This window comes from Acinonyx jubatus, chromosome X (genome assembly GCF_027475565.1).
Source record: "Acinonyx jubatus isolate Ajub_Pintada_27869175 chromosome X, VMU_Ajub_asm_v1.0, whole genome shotgun sequence".
Lineage (NCBI taxonomy): Eukaryota > Metazoa > Chordata > Mammalia > Carnivora > Felidae > Acinonyx > Acinonyx jubatus.
The window spans coordinates 78,087,842-78,110,583 of record NC_069389.1 but is presented as its reverse complement, the minus strand read 5'-3'; the positions used below and the strand labels follow the sequence as shown (position 1 = coordinate 78,110,583).

The window sequence follows — 22,742 nt, the reverse complement described above, 5'->3', positions numbered from 1 at the left end:
TTATGGACTTGGAGCATATAAGAATGTGGATCTAAAGGAGGCTAATTATTATCTTGTTTGGCAACTGCCCCAGGGCATTTATTGAAAGGACTGTAAAGGTTATGCATATTTTATGTTACTCAGTTATCGCTTTTTCTCACTTCTCTTTCCTTGCTTCATATATATATAGGAATCCCATATATAGGAATACAATTGAATCAACACCACCTCATGATGATATGATGTCTCATAAATTTTCTATGTCCTCTGTTGGAGATGAGAGTTCTTCCTTTGTACGAAGGACAGGAATCACTTCTGAGTGATAAAAAGCGTAGACCATGCTGAAGTGACCTAGGAGGTTTACCCCTGCAGACTATATATTCCTGGCTCTTTTCCTTTTGGCTTGTAGTTGAGTATGGTAAAGGGGTAGTAGAAATGGTAAAAGATTAGCTAGTAGGAAGAGAGGGGGGCCAGGATATTTCTCCCTTACTCTCTCCCTCCCCTGGCTCTGTGTCTCTGGCAGCAGTTGCATCCCTGTACAACTGGAGCACCTACTGGGCTCCTCTTCCATGGTTCTAGCAATCACTGGTCTCTGGTAACTCTATTACTTCCACTGACCCCTTGGCTTTAGGGGTAGTAATATTTTCCCACTCATACCTCATTATCCATTGTTTCTTCTTGTGACTCCGACCACTCACTGTAAACAGTATTTTCACAAACTGTATTAATATGAACCATCTGGAGTGAATTATTTTGCTGCTAAGGCCCTGCTGATAAAGTCTGTTTGTATCTTCATCCTTTGTTTTATCTCCATGATTTTAAAGAACAATGATGCTGGAAGTGGAAAACTCCTCACTTGGGTGTTTTTCTGTACACTTTCTGGGCTGTTCTACAGTGCTTGGAGATAGAGCACCAAGGAAATAAAAATGACTCATCTAGGAATGTTATCTTTTTTAAAAAAGAAGTTTAAAAAATCTATATAAGTAATAAATATATGGTCCTGATGGAAAATTTAGGAAACTACAAAGAGAAAATAAAAATATCCAGTATTCCCTTTTCACAGAAATAACCACTGATAACATTTTGATAAATACCTTTTTAAACTAAGTTGTGCACTTCTTTAAAACATCCACATTTCCTGTAGCAATGGTAGCTTGAATTCTTGGGCTTTTAGAATTTTCATAACTTCCCCTATCTGTGGGAGTATGTACAAAGCAGGGGCAATTGAAGAAAAGAGAAACACAGTGGAGCAGGAAACAGACATGGGGTGGTTTTATAATTAAGCCCCTATCTGGACTGTCATATTTGATGCACTGGATGGACCCCACCCACACCAAGTCCTGGTATGCTGGGCTGGGCTTGTGTGCTCTCTGGGAGGGGCTGCCTTTTCCAGTTCTCACACTCGAAGGAATCTAAGCCAGAAGCATGGGTAAATAAGCCACAGTTGCACAGCTGGCTGCCCTGTACAAAGCTCCTTTGGAATACATGGAAGCCTCTAGAGCCCAAGGCAGCCAGAGAGAGAGGTTAAGAACCAATTAATTCTTCAGCAGTCCTGAAAAGGTTAATCCCAAATTGACTGCAGAACACAAATGTGTTCCCACAGGGCAGAATCTAATCTTATTGTAGGTAATAACTGCAATCTTCAGAACTGGAGCTTATTTTCTAGATGCCAAGGTCATTATGTTTTCCCTCAGAATGAGAAGAGGCAAAAATCCCTATTTGATTCCTGTGTCTCCTCAAAAAAAATTATACCAATATGAATGTGTAGAACATCTTGTACCTATCCCCTGAACTTTCTTTTCCACTGCTCAGTGTTATGCTGACCCCAGATAATACAGCCTTTTGTCATCAAGTTTATAAATTAGACTGGGTCTATAAAATAGACCCCAGAGAGCGGGGAATCTGCACAGGCAGAGATGTACACAAGACTTATTCTAAGCTAGATGATTGGTGCCAATGCACAATTTTTCTTCCTGGGGAATGTTCTCTCTGATTATTTGTCTCACTACTTCATAGCAACTGGAGCATCAACTTTCTACTAGTTTCCTCCTCTGGAGAGTGAGCAGTAGTAACAGAAGGATGGAATTTAGACATCATCCTTATTGCTTGTCCTTCCTTTCTTGTTCTATTATTCTTCAAGTCCCTAGCTTCACCCTAAACAGATCCTATTGTGACTCTGCTTTTATAAAGACCTGAAGAATGAGATATCATGTGGAAAATCTGTCATAGGCCAATTATATGACTTAAAGTACAGAGAGAACCAATATTCCTATTTACAAAAAGACTACTTTCACTTTAACTCTGCTAGTCACATATGTTCTTTTTGGAAATCTTGTTGCACCTTTTAAGTTAGTGTTGAAGTGAACTAGTTGTCAGTTTACTGAACTTCAAATAGAAAAGTATCTGGGAAGGGTGGACTCTGAGTAAACTTGTTTGCTCAAAATGAGTGCCAGGATTCAACAAATTTGCTGAAGCTTCCTATTAACTACCTGCACATCTAATTGAAATCTATTTTCATCAAGCTTCATTCTCACAGACCTTTGGCTACACATTAAGAAGAGCTTTAAGACTGTCTAGCAGGAGTGCAAGAAGAACCACAAAGAGAATTTTAGTAGAAAGAAGCAGGAATTAAACCCAGGTGAGGAGATGTGCAGATAGTGCCTCCTTTTAACTCTGAAGAGGGACATTTTGATACACTTTATCAAAAAGGAATGGCAACAGCAAGTTAGATGGAGATAGGACCTCAAGATCCTTGAAGATGAAGCTTGTGATTTTAGAGGAAGGTATAAACAGAGTGGGAGGAAGGCTAATAACACAAGTTGTGATGTGAAATGGTCAGACTATATATCAGCACAAATTGTCCTTTGCATTGAGGCTACTGTTGACAATTGAGTAATTGAGACATTATAAGGCAGGAAGGATTTTATTATAATGACCACTATTCCTGTGAACCATTACATATGGTGCTAGAGCAGTCTTCAGTGTTGTTCTTAATAAAAGAGAGACGTTGTGCAATCCATGCTTTCCTCTGATTCTGGTCCACCCAATAGTTACTACCTGTAAGGGAAGGATTAGTTTAGTAATGATATAAAAGTCTATGCAAAAAGAACTCTTTGTGATTGCTTTCTGGAATACTGAGATTGTTTCCCATTCTACAGAATGGGGGAAGGAGAATATTGATGAGAACGCTGAGGAGATAGCAGCACTTTTGGAAAGATGGAAAAGTAGACTGAATTGTAGACACCTTTGGCTAGGGAGTGAGTCTGGGTCTGCAAAGGGACCATGAAGTTGCACATTTAAAAGGCCTATATGTGGAATATATCACATCTATCATAGCCTGTTGTTACCATAATCAAACATTATCATTTTGCAGATGAGAAACCAAGGAATAGAGAGATAAATGCCATAATCATTTTTTCAAGTACACATGATTAACTTTATGAGTTAATATCTTTTGATTCCCAGCTCAGGCATGATCTTATTGGATTATAGTGCCTCTAAATGGAAATGTACCAAAGGAAGATGGGTCCTACTCAAGTAGGAAGAATCAAACAAGGGTTAACTGGTTTTAGAGTGGATGTAAAAAATGTTTTTTCTTTTTAAAGTTTAATACAAGCAAGCAAAATGTTGAAAGTACTAGAAGATATCTTCTGCCTTGAGAACTCAATTTTTATGTGCTTTGAGCACTGAATCATCCTACCATGGTATAATAGAAGGACATTGGATTTAAGGACTTACTTCTTCACTTAGAATTAATGTTATCAAACTTCTCTGACCCACAGCTTCCTCATTTGTAAAATGGAGATAATAAAACTGCCTAATTTATACTGCTATTGTGAGCATTAAAAGAGATAATGCATAGAAGCACTTTATACAGTGTTTGGTATATAAAAATAGCTCAACAAATTCTCATTTCTTTTTCCTTTTCCACTTATAAAGAAGTTTGTCTAGTATGTTTAGCTTGAATCAAAAATGGTGGCTCTAAACAGTTCTCTGAATTTAGTTAAAGCCCTTCAGACCATATGTAGAATGACCCATCTCCCTGTAAGTGAGCATTTTTCCAAATATGGGTTTTAGCATACATTCAAGTGTAATTTTGTTCATCCAGAAAGACCAAGTGAAACCCCAGGCCACAAGAACTTTATCTTTATGACTTCTTTGTCCTCCTCCCCATTATCTTAGACCCCAGAAGACAGGACTGAATTTCATAGGCAGCTCTGTAATTCAGCACAAGAGAAATAAAGCTAGAAAGTACATCATAGTTGAGAGACTTTCCTTGTCCTCATGCAGGGTTTCTTAGCCTTAGCACTATTGATGCTTTCAGCTGGATAATTCTTTGTTGTGGGTGACTGTCCTGTGCACTATAGAACATTTAGCAGCATCCCTGGCCCCAATCCATGAGATATGAGTGGCACCCCTTCCCTGAGATGTGACAACCAAAAGTTTCTCCAGATATTGCCAAATGTCCCCTGGGGAGGGGGATAATATTGCTACCAGTGGAAAACTAGTTTTAGGAGAAACAAATCAGCTAGCTGTTTGGCATACAAACATCCTGTACTGGAAGACTAATGAAATCTTTACGGATGATTGGAAATTCAAAGGGCAAGGAAGAGTGAGGGAAAGAAAAGCTGAGGCAGAGGAACAGTCTAGGCTTAGGAAGAGAACCTAGTTCATATGCCAGGCCTTATGGATACAAATATTAAGAAGACGTAGGTCCTGCTTTTGGGGGGGTCACATTTTAGTGGAAGAACACTACAGTGAGTGCTAGAGGAGGGGCACCCATCCTCTAGAGTGCAGGGAAAGCCTTCCAGAAGAGACTACACTTGAACTGAAGAATTAATAAATATTAGAATGGAAAATATAAAGGGAGAATGGAAGAGATGTAAAAGAATTTGGGGTTTGGAGGGAAATGCAAATCATTTAGATTGACTGGGAGAAGAGCAATCAGGAACAAGGAGTGGTAGAAGAGAAGGCTTAAAAGATAGATAGGAAGCAGATCTTGAAAGTCCTTCTAAGCCATGTAAAAGACTCAGTTTTGAACTACCAAGAGTCAGTGAGTTTCTCCATGATCCAATTTGGATTTAGAAGAGATTACTTTGGCAGCAGTGTGGAAAATAGACTGGAAGTAGGTGACCAGTTAGGAGGCTATTGTTGTAGTCCAGGTGATTATGGCCTAAGTAGTGGCAGTGGTATGGAATTCAAGATCTACTTAGGTAGCTAGAACAACAGGATCTGGGGACTTATCAGATATGAGGACAGTCTCTGGCTTGTGCTACTCAGTAGATTGTAGTGCTGTTCACTGGGTTGGAAACATTGGTGGCAGAAGTTTCGAAGGAAGACGAAGTTTGAGGTGGTTGCAATCATCAAGGTAGGGATATTTGGTAGCCATTAAATTTCTGAGTCTGATGATTAGGAGAAATTTAATGACAGAGGTACAAGATTGAGAGTCATCAGGGGAAATTGAAGCCATGGGAATGAAGGAGATCATCTAAGGAGAATGTGTGAAAACAGATGAGGGGCAAGGATATTCCCATGGCTTGCTTCTTCACTTGATTTGTGTCACCTCCTCTGGGAGTCTTCCTTAGAGTGTATACAATTATCACCCCTATGGCTCTATATTTCTTTACCCTGCTTTTTTTTTTTTTTTTATATCATTGCTATCCTTTGTTATGTATGTAACCCGTTCGCTTTTTGGTTACTCCGACATATTTACAGTAGTTTAATTCACAGGCATTAAAATGTTCAGCAATTCAAAATAAAAATTTCCAACTCACATTCATTTTAAGCTTCTCCAGCTCCCAACCTCTAGTGCAGCTTGATTAGAGATGGACAGATCTCTGGTGGAAAAAAAGTGACTGTTCTTTCATTCTTCTTTCTGCACCTTGTCCCCTAATGCTGTGCTGCTTCTGGCTCCTCTGGGGTTGAGGAGTAAGGTGGTCAGGGAGAGGGAGTCTTAAAGGAAAAGTGAGAGGCTTAATTCACTGAAGCTGGTGTAATCAGGCTATCAATATCCTTTGTGAGGTTGATGCCCAAATACTGGGTTTTATAGCGCTGTGCTTTTGTGGTTTCTTTATATATATATATATATATATAATATATATATTATATATATAATTGTTTATATATATATAAATAATATATATAAATATATATATAAATAATATATATATAAATATATATATAATAAATATATATAATGGTTTATATATACATATATATGTATATATAATTAAATTTATTGTCAAATTGGTTTCCATACAACACCCAGTGCTCATCCCAACAGGTGCCCTCCTCAATACCCACCACCCAACCTCCCCTTCCTCCCACCCGACATCAACACTCAGTTTGTTCTCAGTTTTTAAGAGTTTTTAAGTTTTAAGTTTTAAGAGTCTTAAGTTTTTAAGAGTCTCTTTGGCTCCTCCCTCCCTAACCTTTCTTTTATTTTTTTTCCTTCCCCTCCCCCATGGTCTTCTGGTAGGTTTCTCAGGATCCGCATAAGAGTGAAAACATATGGTATCTGTCTTTCTCTGTATGACTTATTTCACTTAGCATAACACTCTCCAGTTCCATCCACGTTGCTTACAAAAGGCCATATTTCATTCTTTCTCATTACCACGTGGTATTCCATTGTGTATATAAACCACAATTTCTTTATCCATTCATCAGTTGATGGACATTTAGGCTCTTTCCATAGTTTGGCTATTGTTGAAAGTGCTACTATAAACATCGGGGTACATAGGCCCCTATGCATAAGCACTCCTGTATCCCTTGGGTAAATTCCTAGCAGTGCTATTTCTGGGTCATAGGGTAGATCTATTTTTAATTGTTTGAGGAACCTCCACACTGTTTTCCAGAGTGGCTGCACCAGTTTGCATTCCCACCAACAGTGCAAGAGGGTTCCTGTTTCTCCACATCCTCGCCAGCATCTATAGTCTCCTGATTTTTTCATTTTAGCCACTCTGACTGGCGTGAGGTGGCATCTCACGTGTGGTTTTGATTTGCATTTCCCTGATGAGGAGTGACGTCGAGCATCTTCTCATGTGCCTGTTGGCCATCTGGATGTCTTCTTTAGCGAAGTGTCTATTCATGTCTTCTGCCCATTTCTTCACTGGATTATTTGTTTTTTGGGTGTGGAGTTTGGTGAGTTCTTTAAAGATTTGGGATACTAGCCCTTTGTCCGATATGTCATTTGTAAGTATCTTTTCCCATTCCGTTGGTTGCCTTTTAGTTTTGTTGATGGTTTCCGTTGCAGTGCAGAAGCTTTTTATCTTCATGAGGTCCCAATAGATCATTTGTGCTTTTAATTCCCTTGCCTTTGAAGATGTGTCAAGTAAGAAATTGCTGCGGCTGAGGTCAGAGAGGTTTTCTTCCTGCTTTCTCCTCTAGGATTTTGATGGTTTCCTGTCTCACATTCAGGTCCTTTATCCATTTTGAGTTTATTTTTGTGAGTGGTGCAAGAAAGTGGTCTAGTTTCAACCTTCTGCATGTTGCTGTCCAGTTCTCCCAGCACCATTTGTTAAAGAGACTTTTTTCCATTGGATATTCTTTGCTGCTTTGTCAAAGATTAGTTGGCTGTACTTTTGTGGGTCCAATTCTGGAGTCTCTGTTCTCTTCCATTGGTCTATGTGTCTGTTTTTGTGCCAATACCATGCTGTCTTGGTGATTACAGCTTTGTAATAGAGGCTAAAGTCTGGGATTGTGATGCCTCCTGTGCTGGTCTTCTTCAATATTACTTTTGCTATTCAGGGTCTTTTGTGTTCCATACAAATTTTAGGATGGCTTCTTCTGGCTTCGAGAAGAATGCTGGTGCATTTTTGATTGCGATTGCATTGAATGTGTAGATAGCTTTGGGTAGTATTGACATTTTAACAATATTTATCCTTCCAATACATGAGCACGGAATGTTTTTCCATTTCTTTATACCTTCTTCAATTTCCTTCATAAGCTTTCTATAGTTTTGAGCATACAGATCTTTTACATCCTTGGTTAGGTTTATTCCTAGGTATTTTATGATTCTTGGTGCAATTGTGAATGGGATCAGTTTCTTTGTCTTTCTGTAGCTTCATTATTAGTGTATAAGAATGCAACTGATTTCTGTACATTGATTTTGTATACTGTGACTTTGCTGAATTCATGTATTAGTTCTAGCAGACTTTTGGTTGAGTCTATCGGATTTTCCATGTATAATATCATGTCATCTGCAAAAAGTGAAAACTTGACTTCATCTTTGCCAATTTTGATGCCTTTGATTTCCTTTTGTTGTCTGATTGCTGATGCTAGCATTTCCAACACTATGTTAAACAACAGCAGTGAGAGTGGACATCCCTGTCGCATTCCTGATCTCAGGGAGAAAGCTCTCAGTTTTTCCCCATTGAGGATGATATTAGCTGTGAGCTTTTCATAAATGGCTTTGATGATGTTTAAGTATGTTCCTTCTATCCCGACTTTCTCATGGGTTTTTATTAAGAAAGAATGCTGAAATTTGTCAAATGATTTTCTGAATCAATTGGCAGGACCCTATGGTTCTTTTCTTTTATTAATATGATGTATCACATTGATTGATTTGCGAATGTTGAACCAGCCCTGCAGCCCAGGAATGAATCCCACTTGAACATGGTGAATAATTATTTTTATATGCTGTTGAATTTGATTTGCTAGTATCTTGTTGAGAATTTTTGCATCCATATTCATCAGGGATATTGGCCTGTAGTTCTCTTTTTTTGCGGGTTCTCTGTTGGGTTTAGGAATCGAAGTAATGCTGGTTTCATAGAATGAGTCTGGAAGTGTTCCTTCCCTTTCTATTTCTTGGAATAGCTTGAGAAGGATAGGTATTATCTCTGCTTTAAACGTCTGGTAGTATTCCCCAGGGAAGCCATCTGGTCCTGGACTCTTATTTGTTGGGAGATTTTTGATAACCGATTCAATTTCTTCACTGGTTATGGGTCTGTTCACGTTTTATGTTTTTTCCTGTGTGAGCTTTGGAAGTGTGTGGGTGCTTAGGAATTTGTCCATTTCTTCCAGGCTCTCCAGTTTGTTGGCATATAATTTTTCATAGTATTCCATGATAATTGCTTATATTTCTGAGGGATTGCTTGTAATAATTCCATTTTAATTCATGATTTTAATCTATTTGGGTCCTCTCTCTTTTCTTTTTGAGAAGGCTGGCTAGAGGTTTTTCAATTTTATTTATTTTTTCAAGAAACCAACTCTTGGTTTCATTGATCTGCTCTACAGTTTTTTTAGATTCTATATTGTTTATTTCTGCTCTAATCTTTATTATTTCTCTTCTTCTGCTGGGTTTGGGGTGTCTTTGCTGTTATGCTTCTAGTTCCTTTAGGTGTGCTGTTAGATTTTGTATTTGGGATTTTTCTTGTTTCTGAGATAGGCCTGGATTGCCATGTATTTTCCTCTCAGGACTGACTTCACTGCATCCCAAAGCGTTTGGATTGTTGTCTTTTCATTTTCGTTTGTTTCCATATATTTTGTAATTTCTTCTCTAATTGCCTGGTTGACCCACTCATTCGTTAGTAGGGTGTTCTTTAATCTCCATGCTTTTGGAGGTTTTCCAGACTTTTTCCTGTGGTTGATTTCAAGCTTCATAGCATTGTGGTCTGAAAGTGTGCATGGTATGATTTCAATTCTTTTAGACTTATGAAGGGCTGTTTTGTGACCCATTATGTGATCTATCTTGGATCTTTGTTCCATGTGCACTCGAGAAGAAAGTATATTCTGTTGCTTTGGGATGCAGAGTTATAAATGTATCTGTCAAGTCCATCCAATCCAATGTATCATTCAGGGCCCTTGTTTTTTTATTGATCCTGTGTCTAGATGATCTATCCATTGTTGTAAGTGGGGTATTAAAGTCCCCTGCAATTACCACATTCTTACCAGTAAGGTTGCTTATGTTTGTGATTAATTGGTTTATATAGTTGGGGGCTTCCGCATTCGGAGCATAGACATTTGTAATTGTTAGCTCTTCCTGATGGATAGACCCTATAATTATTATATAATGTCCTCCTTCATCTCTTGTTACAACCTTTAATTTAAAGTCTAGTTTGTCTGATATAAGTATGGCTACTCCAGCTTTCTTTTGACTTCCCGTAGCATGATAGATAGTTCTCCATCCCCTTACTTTCAATCTGAAGGTGTCCTCAGGTCTAAAATGAGTCTCTTGTAGACAACAAATAGAGGGGTCTTGTTTTTTTTTTAATCTATTCTGACACCCTATGTCTTTTGGTTGGAGCATTTAGTCCATTTACTTTCAGTGTTATGGAAAGATATGTGTTTATAGTCATTGTGATGTCTGTAGGTTTCATGCTTGTAGTGATGTCTCTGGTACTTTGTGTCCTTGTAACATTTCACTCACAGAATCCCCCTTAGGATCTCTTGTAGGGCTGGTTTAGTGGTGATGAATTCCTTCAGTTTTTGTTTGTTTGGGAAGACCTTTATCTCTCTTTCTATTCTAAATGACAGACTTGCTGGATAAAGGATTCTCGGCTGCATATTTTTTCTGTTCACCACATTGAAGATTTCCTGCCATTCCTTTCTGGCCTGCCAAGTTTGAGTGGTTAGGTCTGCCACTAGTCTTTTTTTTTTTTTTTTTTTTGTAATTTAACTTTATTTTTTTATTTTTAAAAATTTACATCCTAATTAGTATATAGTGAAGCAATGATTTCAGGAGTAGATTCCTTAATGCCCCTTACCCATTTATCCCATCCCCCCTCCCACATTCCCTCTAGTAACCCTCTGTTTGTTCTCCATATTTATGTGTCTCTTTTGTTTTGTCCCCCTCCCTGTTTTTATGTTTTGTTTCCCTTCCCTTGTGTTCATCTTTTTTGTCTCTTAAAGTCCTCATATGAGTGAAGTCATATGTGTTTTGTCTTTCTCTGACTGACTAATTTCACTTAGCATAATAACTCCATCCATGTAGTTGCAAATGGCAAGATTTCATTCTTTTTGATTGCTGAGTAATACTCTATTGTATATATATACCACATATTCTTTATCTATTCATCCATTGATGGACATTTTGGCTCTTTCCATACTTTGGCTATTGTGGATAGTGCTGCTATAAACATGGGGGTGCATGTATCCCTTTGACATAGCACACCTGTATCCCTTGGATAAATGCCTCGTAGTGCAATTGCTGGGTCATAAGGTAGTTCTATTTTTAATTTTTTTGAGAAACCTCCATTCTGTTTTCCAGAGTGAATGCACCAGCTTGCATTCCCACCAACAATGCAAAAGAGATCCTCTTTCTCTGCATCCTCACCAAAATCTGTTGTTGCCTGAGTTGTTAATTCTAGCCATTCTGACAGGTGTGAGGTGATATCTCACTGTGGTTTTGATTTGTATTTGCTTGATGATGAGTGATGTTGAGCATTTTTTCATGTGTCCATTGACCATCTGGGTGTCTTCTTTCGAGAAGTGTCTATTCATGTCTTTTGCCCATTTCTTCACTGGATTATTTGGTTTTTAGGTGTTGAGTTTGATAAGTTCTTTGTAGATTTTGGATACTAACCCTTTTTCCGATATGTCATTTGCAAATATCTTCTCCCATTCTGTCGGTTGCCTTTTAGTTTTACTGATTGTTTCCTTCGCTGTGTAGAAGCTTTTTATTTTGATGAGGTTCCAGGAGTTCATTTTTTGCTTTTGTTTCCCCTGTCTCCGGAGACGTGTTGAGTAAGAAATTGCTGGGGGCAAGATCACAGAGGTTTTTGCCTGCTTTCTCCTTGAGGATTTTGATGGTTTCTTGTCTTACATTGAGGTCTTTCATCCACTTTGAGTTTATTTTTGTGTATGGTGTAAGAAAGTGGTCCAAGTTCATTCTTCTGCATGTTGCTGTCCAATTTTCCCAGCACCACTTGCTGAAGAGACTGTATTTATTCCACCGGATATTCTTTGCTGTTTTGTCAAAGATTAGTTGCCCATACGTTTGTTGGACCATTTCTGGGTTCTCTATTCTATTCCATTGATGTGAGTGTCTGTTCTTGTGCCAGTTGCCACTAGTCTTATGGGTCTCCCTTTGTAAGTTAGAGCCTGTTTATCCCTAGCTGTTTTCAGAATTTTCACTTTATCCTTGTATTTTGCCAGTTTCACTATGATATATGGTCCAGAAGATTGATTCAAGTTACTTCTGAAAGGAGTTCTCTGTGCCTCTTGGATTTCAATGCCTTTTTCCTTCCCCAGATCAGGGACGTTCTCAGCTATGATTTGTTCAAGTACACCTTCAGCCCCTTTCTCTCTCTCTTCCTCTTCTGGAATACCTATGATACGGATATTGTTCTGTTTGATTGCATCACTTAGTTCTCTAATTCTCCCCTCATACTCCTGGATTTTTTTATGTCTCTTTTTCTCAGCTCCCTCTTTGTCCATAATTTTATCTTCTAATTCACCTATTCTCTCCTCTGCCTCTTCAATCTGAGCTGTGGTTGCCTCCATTTTATTTTGCAGCTCATTTATACCGTTTTTTAGCTTCTCATGACTATTTCTTAGTCCCTTGATCTCTGTAGCAATAGATTCCCTGATGTCCTCTATGCTTTTCTCAAGTCCAGCGATTAATTTTATGACTATTATTCTAAATTCTTGTTCCTTTATATTGCTTAAATCATTTTTGATCAATTTGTTAGCTGTCGCTACTTCCTGGAGTTTCTTTTGAGGAGAGTTCTTCTGTTTCATCATTTTGGGTAATCACTGTGGTGGCTCCAAACTGCAGGGCACTTCCCCTGTGCTGTCTGGAGTAACATGTGTTGGTGGGTGGGGCCGCAGTCAGACCCGATGTCTGCCCCCAGCCCACCACTGGGGTCACAGTCAGACTTGTGTGTACCTTATCTTCCCCTCTCCCAGGGTCAGGACTCACTGTGGAGTGGTGTGGCCCCTGTCTGGGCTACTTGCACACTGCCAGGCTTGTGATGCTGCTTTGATGGGATCTGGGGTATTAGCCGGGGTGGATCCACTTGGTGCACAGGGGTGGGAGGGGCAGGCTTAGCTTGCTTTGTCATTGGTGGTCCCCTGCGGGAGGGGCCCTGTGGCACCGGGAAGGAGGCAGACCCGTTGGAGGGATGGATCCACAGAAGCACAGCATTGGGCGTTTGCGCGGTGCAAGCAAGTTCGGTGACAGGAACTGGTTCCCTTTGGAATTTCGGCTGGGGGATGGGTGAGGGAGATGGCTCTTGCCAGGGCCTTTTTTCCCCCCGCCAAGCTGAGTTCTGTCTTCTGGGGCTCAATACCTCTCCCTCCCGGCATCCTCTCGCCCTCCCCACTCTCTGAGAGCAGAGCTGTTGACTTTTAACATTCCAGATGTTAAGTCCCGCTGGCTGTCAGAACTCACAGAGTCCGGCCACTCTGCTTTTGCAAGCCAGACTTCTGGGGCTCTACCTTGCCAGGCAGGTGCCCCTCCACAGCCCCAGCTCCCTCCTGCCAGTCCGTGTAGTACACACCGTGTCTCTGCCCTTCCTACCTTCTTCCATGGGCCTCTTTTCTACGCTTGGCTCTGGAGAGTCCGTTCTGCTAGTCTTCTGGAGGTTTTCTGGGTTATATAGGCAGATGTGGATGGAATCTAAGTGATCAGCAGCACGAGGTGAGCCCAGTGTCATCCTTCGCTGCCATCTTCCTACTTTTGTGGTTTCTTTAGAGACCGCTTCACTCCACACAACTGTCTTCTCATGAGCTCCTCATTCTTCTGCCTGGGTTGCCATCTACACACAGAGGAAACTATCTGGCCTGTACAAAACATAGTTCCTTGGAAGTCTAGATGCTTTTCTTTGCCCTGAAACTGTGAACAACTTCAACCAGACCTCTGCCTTTAGACTTCTTCAGGTTAAACTCAAGCACAAGTTTCTTTCTTCTCCAGACACCACATGACATAGGTGAGGTTCTCTCATGAACTCTTTCTGTTTCAGTGGCAACACAGCAGGCCTAAAAATTTCTGTAGCATAGTCAGCCTTCAAGCTGGAAGTAAGATGCCAGTCTCCCCTATGGAAAGGTTTAATTAGGACCTGTTTGCTCAGCTACAGGAGAAGTACCACAGTGATATTTATTCCCATGTATTCCCTTAAAAAATCCTCCTTTCTGGGGTGCCTAGGTGGCTCTGTCGGTTAAGCGTCTGACTTCGGCTCAGGTTATGTTCTCATGGTTTGTGAGTTTGAGCCCCGCATCAGTCTCTGTGCTGACAGTTCAGAGGCTGGAGTCTACCTCAGATTCTGTGTCTCCCTCCCTCTCTGCCCCTCCCCCGCTTGGGCTCTGTCTGTCTCTCCCAAAAATAAATGAACATTACAATGTTTTTAAAAATGGGATGCCTGGATGGCTCAGTCGGTTAAGCATCTGACTTTGGCTCAGTTCATGATCTCACAATTCGTGAGTTCAAGCCCTGTGTTGGGCTTTGTGCTGACAGCTCAGAGCCTGGAGCCTGCTTCACATTCTGTCTCCCTCTCTCTCTGCCCCTCCTCCACTCACGCTCTGTCTCTGTCTCTCAAAATAAATAAACATTAAAAAACTTTTTAAAAAATTAAAAAAAAATTAATCCTCTTTTCCTTCCTCTAATTAATCTCTAGAATTCTACTATATAGACTGGAGTTGAATGGTGAAGAGTGATAATTGAAATACCAGTTTGGCCACCTCTTAGGAAGTCCTATTTGATATATTTGTTTATTGTTAAGAGGCCATATGGAGTACTAGTTAAGAACATGGACTCTGGAGCCATACTGTCTGACTTCAAATCTTAACTTAATCATTTAACCTCTCTGTGCCTCAGTTTATTTGTAAAATTGGAATTATAATAGTATTTATAACATAGGATTTTTGTGAGGACTAAATGTGTTGTGTATATCTTAGATTAATACCTTAAAACAGTATTTAGAGTAATAAGTGCTATGTGTGTTTGTGATTAGTGCTATTGCTTATTTTTCTTTGATTTAGAATGTAAGCTCCATGTGTACAAGATCTTTTTTTGCTTATTGCTGCATTCCCAGCTCCTAAAACAGTGCATAGGACAAGCACCAGTAAATGTTAGTGCTCTCAGACTTCTTCTGAATAAATTAATATGACATTTAAGTCTTAAGTGTCAAGATGTGGACATAGAAAGTGGGGTTTGAGGTGATTAAGAAAGATAGCCAGAGAGATAGGAGAGCCAGCAGGCTGTGATGCTCCAGAAACCACAGGAGGGGAAAATTTAACAAGGAAAGAAGGGCAACAGTATCAAACATTACTAGAATTTCAAAGGAAAATAAAACTAAAATACAGTCAGTACATTTTGTAACAAGGAATGCTATCTTTTGCTTTTATATCTTGGTATGTAATGTTTTTCTTTCCTCCATAGATGCTTTTATTAAAACTAATAACCACTCATAATAAATCTTTGAATAGGTCTTCAAAGTTTTTAGCCCTGCATTATCAACCTCCAAGGAACAAACCAGTCCAGCACTTACTTATTTTTGTTTATAAACACAAAGGACCCAGCCTCAATACAATTTAGTACATTTTCCCCTGACCTGGACTCTCCTCTTGAATCAAACAATGAAACCTGCTGTGAACATCTGCTTCTAATTCTATGATAGTTCCTTTCCTAAGAATGTTCTTCCCCTTTCTCCCTACCCACTTTCCCTCCTCTCAAAAGTATAAGTAGAATGTATAAAAAACTCTTATAACTCAATAATAAAAAGACAAATAATCAAATTTAAATATGGACAAAGGATATGAATAGGCAGTTCTTCAAAGAAGATATCCTAATGGCTAGTAAGTGCATGGAAATATTATTAACATCATTACTTATTATGGAAATGCAAATCAAAACTACATAATTAGATCCTACTTCACACCCACCGGGATGTCTATGATAAAAACAAAAACAAAAACAAAAACAGTACTGACAGGTGTCACTGGGGATGTGGAGAAATTGAAACCCTCATGCATTGCTGGTAGGAATGGAAAATGGTGCAGCCACTTTGGAAAGCAGTTTGGTGATTCCTCAAAGTTACCCATAGATTTACCATATGACTTCGCTATTCCACTCCTAGGTATATACACAAGAGATTTGAAAACATGTGTTCAAAAAAAATTCATACATAAATGTTTATATCAGCATTATTCATAATAGCCAAAATGTGGATATTACCCAAATGTCCATCGACTGATGAATGGATAAGCCAACTGTGGAATATTCAGTGTCAGCCCTAAAAAAAGAATGAAGAACAATTTGAATAATGTCAACAATAATAACGGCTCCAGGGCTCCTTGAATTGTTGCAGTTAGCCACTGAATAAAGTCCAAATTCCTTAACATGACGTATAAGGCCTCTGAAGTTCTAATCTCTACCCATCTGTTATGGGTTTCATTGTGTCCCCCACCCTCAAATTCATATGGTGAAGTCCTAACCCCCAGTACCTCAGAATATATTCCAATTTGGAAATAGGATCATTGCAGATGTAATTAGTTAAGATGAAGTTATTTGGGTGGGCCCTAATGAAATAGGACTGGTATCTTTATAAAAAGAAATATTGACACAGGGACACATGCACAGAGAGCACTACGTAAAGATGAAGGCAGACATCAGGGCAATGCTTCTATAAGCCACGAAATGCCAAAGATTGTCAACAGGCCACCAGAAGTTAGGAGTGAGTCATGGAGCATATACTTACGGCCCTCAGAAAGAATTAACTCTACACCTTGATCTCAGACTTCTAGCCTCTAAAACTGTGAGACAGTAAGTTTCTCTTGGTTAAGCCACTCACTTTTGGAACTTTGTTATGGCAGGCCTAGCACACTAATATACCATCTTTCTAGCCTATCTACTATCACTTTTTCTTTACACTTTATGGTCCAGCAACGCTAACTTTCTTGTACTTCCTTTGCGTAGATTTAGTGTTTCCAGCCTTTTTGTTTTTGCTTATGCTATTCTTCTGCCTGCAATGCCTTTTTGGTCTAGCTTAGTAAGATTCATCCTTTAAGATTCAGAGAAGCTATTACACTTTCCAAGGACCCTTCACTGACTACTCACCACGAGGATGGTATAAATAGCATTCCTAGGTGCTCCCACATATCCTGTGCATCTCCCCAGCTTTATACTTTCCACATTGTATTATAATTTGATGTTTTCTTTCTGCCTCCTTCCACTCCACACAATACACTGTTAACTCTTTAAGGAAAGGGTCACCAAAATACTGGGGTCTAGCATAGTATACTTTGCACATAATAGAGGCTCAATATATTTCTTTGAATGAAGGGACTTTTTTTCAGTATTTATTCATTTTCTTTTTTTTCCCCATACACCTACTAAAGTGCTTCACATATAATGGGTGCTCAGTACATCTTGGCCAGTGGTTCTCAACTAAGGACATTTGGCAATATCTGGAGACATTTTTGGTTGTCACTTCTGTCATCTAGTGGGTACAGACTAGAGATGCTGTTAAACATCCTACAATGCACAGGATAGCTCCCCACAACAAAATATTATCCAGTCTAAAATGTCATTAGTGTAGAGGCAGAGAGACCCTAATCTTGACACAATAAGAGACTTAATCTACTTTTTATACCATAAACTCACTGTAGACCACTAGTGTACTAAATCTGCTTTGTCAGAAAGCCTGATTGTTTTTAATAAAAATAAACTATTTCCCAACAAGAAATATAGAGGGATTGTCCTGGCATCCAGAATTAAGATTTTGACAATTGAAAAGTACCTGATCCATAGGAGAATAGCCATATCAGTTACAATATCTTTAAATCTGAAATGCTCTATAGCAGTGAAAAATGAATGAATTAGAGCTACATGTATCAACAGGGATAAATATAAGCATAATGGTGAGTGAGGAAAGCAAATTGCAGAAGTTACATACAGAGTGATACTATTTCTGTAAAGTACTACATATTGTTAAAGTATAGACACATATGTAGTAAATGTATAACTATATACATGGAAAAGATCAAGATCAAATCTGGCAAATAAATAGTGAAAACCTCAGGATAGCATTGTATACAGTGGGCTTCAGCTGCAGTGGTAATGCCTTATTTCTTAACCTGGATAGTGGGCATATCCTTGATATATTGTTCTATACACATTTTATAAAAGAGCAACTGCTCAATACTGAAGCATCCTGTCACCTGGGGCTGAGGAAAATCTAATCTCTATCCTACTAGTTTGTACTAGCCAGAACTCCCTCAATGTGGTAAAATCGAGCAATTCATTGAATCTAATCTTTCAGTATGGGACAGGAGCTTACATACTATACATAGGATAATATTCCATAAGTTCCTATTTGTATTGCCCTGCAATGTCTACATTTTGTAATAAGCACATATTTACTGAAATTTTGTGTTATACAGTCTAAAAATATAGTTAATTTTATTATTATTCATTATTTTTCAAAACTATGAATATATCCTTTGATGTTTATCATTTAAAATAACAAGATAATGTGAAAAGGACAGTCTTTCCAACAAATGATGCTGGGAAACTGGTTGGACCCTTACAACATATATAAAACATAGGCAAAAATTAATTCAAACTGGATCAAAGTCCTAAGCATAGAGCTAAAACTATAAAGCTATTAGAAGAAAACACATGGATATTGGATATGGCATATTTTTCTTGGATGTGATACGAAAGCACAGACAACAACATAACAGATAAACTGAACTTCATTAAAATTAAAAAGTTTTGCACATCAAAAGATACTATTAAGAATGAGAAGACAACTCACAGAATGGGAGAAAATATTTGCACAGCATATATCTGATAAAGGATTAATACCCAGAATATTTAAGGAACTGCTACAAGTCAACAACAACAACAACAACAAATCCAATTCAAAAATGGGCAAATGACTTGAATAGACATGTCTCTAAAGAAAATATACACATGACCAATAAACACAAGAAATGATGATCAACATCACAAACCATTAGGGAAAATGTAAATCAAAACCAAAATGAGATACCACTCCACACTCATTAGGGATGGCTATTATATAAAAAAGCAAAAACAAAAAACCCCAGAAAACACCAATTTTTAGTGAGGATATGGAAAAACTGGAATCTTTGTGCATTACTGTTGAAAATAACTTGGCAAGTCCCCAGAGAGCTAAATATAGAATTACCAGTTAATATAGTAATTCCACTTCTAGGTATATACCAAAAGACTTGAAAGCAGAGACAGATACTTGCACACTAATGATCATGGCAGCATTGTTCACAATAGCTGAAATATGGAAACAAATCAAATGCCCATCGACAGATTAATAAATAAACAAAATATGGTGTATTCATACAATGCAGTATTATTCAGCCTTAAAAAGAAATTCTGATACATGCTACAACATGAGTCTGCTTGCATTGGACCCCTCATGACATTTGGTTATAAGAATTTGAGTGCAGAATCCTTGTGGCAAGCAAGGAGGATCAAACAGAAATGGACAACACAGAGTCTATGCGGACAGGCTACTGACTAATTTTGTTTTGGTTCACTGTTTATATTTGTCTCTTTCCGTGTATTTTCAGTTGGTTCACTGAGATCGTCTTACAGTAAAAGAGTCAGATCTCCACATCCTCTTTAATGAGGTAGACCATACAAAGGGAGACACTACACAAGTAGAAAGAAATAAAAACATAAAACATTATCTGGAAGTTTTGCTTAGGAATAAGGGGATTGGACTAAATGTTTTCTGGAGGTCCTTCTGGCTGAGGGTATTTCCAGCTCCTGCCAACCACCACCTGCAAAAAAGGAGCAGAAAAGTGCTTGGTCTGAATTCCCACAGGCCAGGTGAGGGAGATGGAGCACAGGCAAAGGCCTAGGGTTCAGCACAGGGGCCCTGAGGGATGAGTTGGCAAAACTAAACAGATCAAAAGGATTTCCTCTTTGAAGTGGCTTCTTCACACTTCAGGCTGTGCACAGGGTACTGAAGAGCTAAAATATGGAAGAAAATTTTGGGTAGAGCCTGGGGGCTAAATTTTGTTTTTTTGCCTATCACAATTGAAATGATTTTTTCTTTACTTTTTAAGATTTTTATTTTAAAAAAAAAATTAAGTTTTATTTATTTATTTATTTTGAGAGAGACAGAGACAGCGTGAGCAGGGAGAGGGGTAGAGAGAGGGAGGGAGAGAATCCCAAGCAGACTCTGCACTGCAGAGCCCAATGCGGGGCTCGAACCCATGAAACCATAAGATCATGACCCGAGCCGAAACTAAGAGTCGGACACTTAACTGACTAAGCCACCTAGGTGCCCTTCCTTTTTAAGATTTTTCAAAACAATTCTTTATGTTATCAAAGCTGCACACTTCTCATTAGAATAAAGTTGAAAAATACAGAAAAAAGTAGGAGGAAAACAAAGTTTCATTTAGTTCCACCACCTAGAAACAGGTACTACTAATATTTTGCATATTTTGTTTTAGTCTTTTTCTCATGCATTTTCATTAATTGTTGTGATCATATTTTATATTAAATGTTGTATCCTACTTGCAATTAATATTAGAGCATAAGCATTTTCCTGTCATAAACTATGTGTAAATTTCAGTTTTTTATTGGCTAAAGAATATTCCATTGTATAACTATACTGTAATTTACTTAACCATTGAACCATTAGGTTTTTCCATAGTATTTTATTATTCTAAGTAATACTAGGATTAACATAGTTGTACAAAAAATTTGTGTACATCTGTTTTCCTTAGGATAATTTTATTCATGCATTATATAAATACTAGTGAGGGCCTACTATGTGCCAGGTACTATGCTAAATGTCATGTTTCTGCCTTGAGTAGCATGCTATCATTTACTGAGATAGGAAAGACTGGAGGAGGAGGAAATTTAAGAGACAATATGGTGTGTTCAGCTTTGGTTGTGTTGAATTTGAGGTGCCTGGAAGATGTCCAAATGGACATGTCAAGAACACAGAGCTCAGTGAAGAGGTCTGGATAGAGCTATAATATTACAGTTGTGGCCATATAGATAGTAATTAAAACCAAGTGAGTGAAAGAGATCATTTAGGGAGACAATATACATAGCCTAGCTCTGAGAATGTCTGACTTCCAGAGGTTAGATAGCAGAAGTGGAATCTACAAAATGATTCTGAGGAGAGGGCAAAGGGGTAGGAGGAAAAGCAAGAGTGTGGCATTATAGATGCCACAGGAAGACTTTCAAGTAGGAGGAAATAGTTAACAGCGTTAAATGTAAGGGAGATGTCAAGCAAGATAACGATTAAAAATATCCCCTTTATTTTTGAATTTATTTCTGTAGATTTACTGACACAGAGGTCAGTAATTGTTTGGGTATTTTGTTGAGCACAGTTTCAGTGGAGTGTGGGGGAATGACGCCAAATTGCTAAGTGAGAAGAAGAAAATGGAGATGGCAAATGTACCTGCAAAGTACATTTGCAATAAATTTGCCCATAAAGAGTAGCTGGAGAAGTACCTTGTGTGTAGGGAGGATTTTTTTTTTAAGATGGCAGACCTGAGCAGGTTTAATTGCTGATGACAGGTGAGAGGGACTTGAGCATGGTTAATAGCTAATGAGAAGAAGGTAAGAGAGAGGGAGGGAGAGAGGGGGAGAGGAATCAACCATTACTGGGTAGATCTAAAATTTTAAAGCCTATTGATACACTGTATATTGCTCACATGCCTTCTTAAAGGGTTTTTAAACAAAACACACTCCTGCCAGCATTTATGGAAGAGCTTTGTTTTTGATACCACTTTGTCATCAAGTGTTATAAAAACAAAAAAAAACCTTTGCCTAAGAATCGCATAATTGTTCTAATTTGCTCTTATTTTTTTTTCTACTGGTGAGTTGAATGTTTTAAACGTGTGTGTGTGTGTGTGTGTGTGTGTGTGTGTGTGTGTATTTAGTCTATATCCTTTGCCCCAAACATTTCTATTTTAGAGGGACACTTTTATTTGCCACAAAAGGCTCAAGGTTAAAGGATCAGAATGGTATCATATTTTATCTTCCCAAATTATATGGTCTAGGGTCTTCATCTTCTTATAAAAGTACATGGCAGTTTGACAACTTTTGGCTCAGCTAAGCAGAAGAGGCAGGAGATTGATCATCTGAGAGAGTGAAAAAGGGGGCCATGTCCAGTCTTAGACCCCTATCGTCAGTCCTTAACCTCCCTTTCCTAATCTGGGAGGGCATCCTTCCAGAGACTTAAGGCTTTGGCTCTCCGAGCACTCTTTCCGGGGGCGTGGCCCCCTACTAAGGGCCCTGAGAGCTGTACGGCCCCTTTAAGAGTCCAGCTCCTCCCCACTCCAGGGAAAGTTGCAGCTTTTTCCGCCTCCCGGGAGGCTAAGTAGGGCTGCCCACTTGAACAGGATTGCAGTCTTAGCGGAGCAGCCCTCCCCTGAGTCCAGCACTGAGACGTCTCGCCCTCTCGCGGCACCTGTTGCAGTTGACAGGTAAGTCCGCGGCCAGCGGCCTCCCCTTCACTCTCGGTCCCAGGCTCCTCCTGGGCCCCTTGCCCTTTTTCGCTGCCTAAGCGTCCCCCACCCCTATTTCAGGCACCTGAACCCTTCCCTCACCCCCCTTCTGCTGTCCCAAGTTTTCCTTCTCCCTAGCTGACCGCCTGTTCCCTCTGTCTCGTCTGCCTGTCTTGACCGCACCCCCCACGCTTTGACTCCCGTCTGCTTGGGGCGGTCCTTCCCCGCCAGTTTGCTTTCTCTCGGGCCTCTTCTGGCCCCTTCCCTGGCCCACCTGTCGCTAACTCGAGCGGTACCCCTCTGGGCTCTGCCTCCCCCGGGTCTCGCTTGGCACAGAGTGGCTCGACTTTTCCCGCCAGCCGGAGCTG

General features: G+C 39.3%; 1 protein-coding gene across 10 annotated transcripts in view; it reads left to right on the top strand.

The window, feature by feature from the left end:
• SYTL4 (synaptotagmin like 4) overlaps positions 1-22,742 on the top strand; it is a 204,545-nt gene that overhangs the window by 131,620 nt on the left and 50,183 nt on the right. For 3 of the 10 annotated variants that reach the window (XM_027053801.2, XM_027053800.2, XM_027053799.2), the window contains exon 1: positions 21,978-22,353. The exons of the other annotated variants lie outside the window; for them this stretch is intronic. The gene's annotated coding sequence lies outside the window, so the exon portion shown is untranslated. Of the gene's footprint in view, positions 1-21,977; positions 22,354-22,742 lie in introns of those variants that run through there. 10 annotated transcript variants of the gene reach the window in all.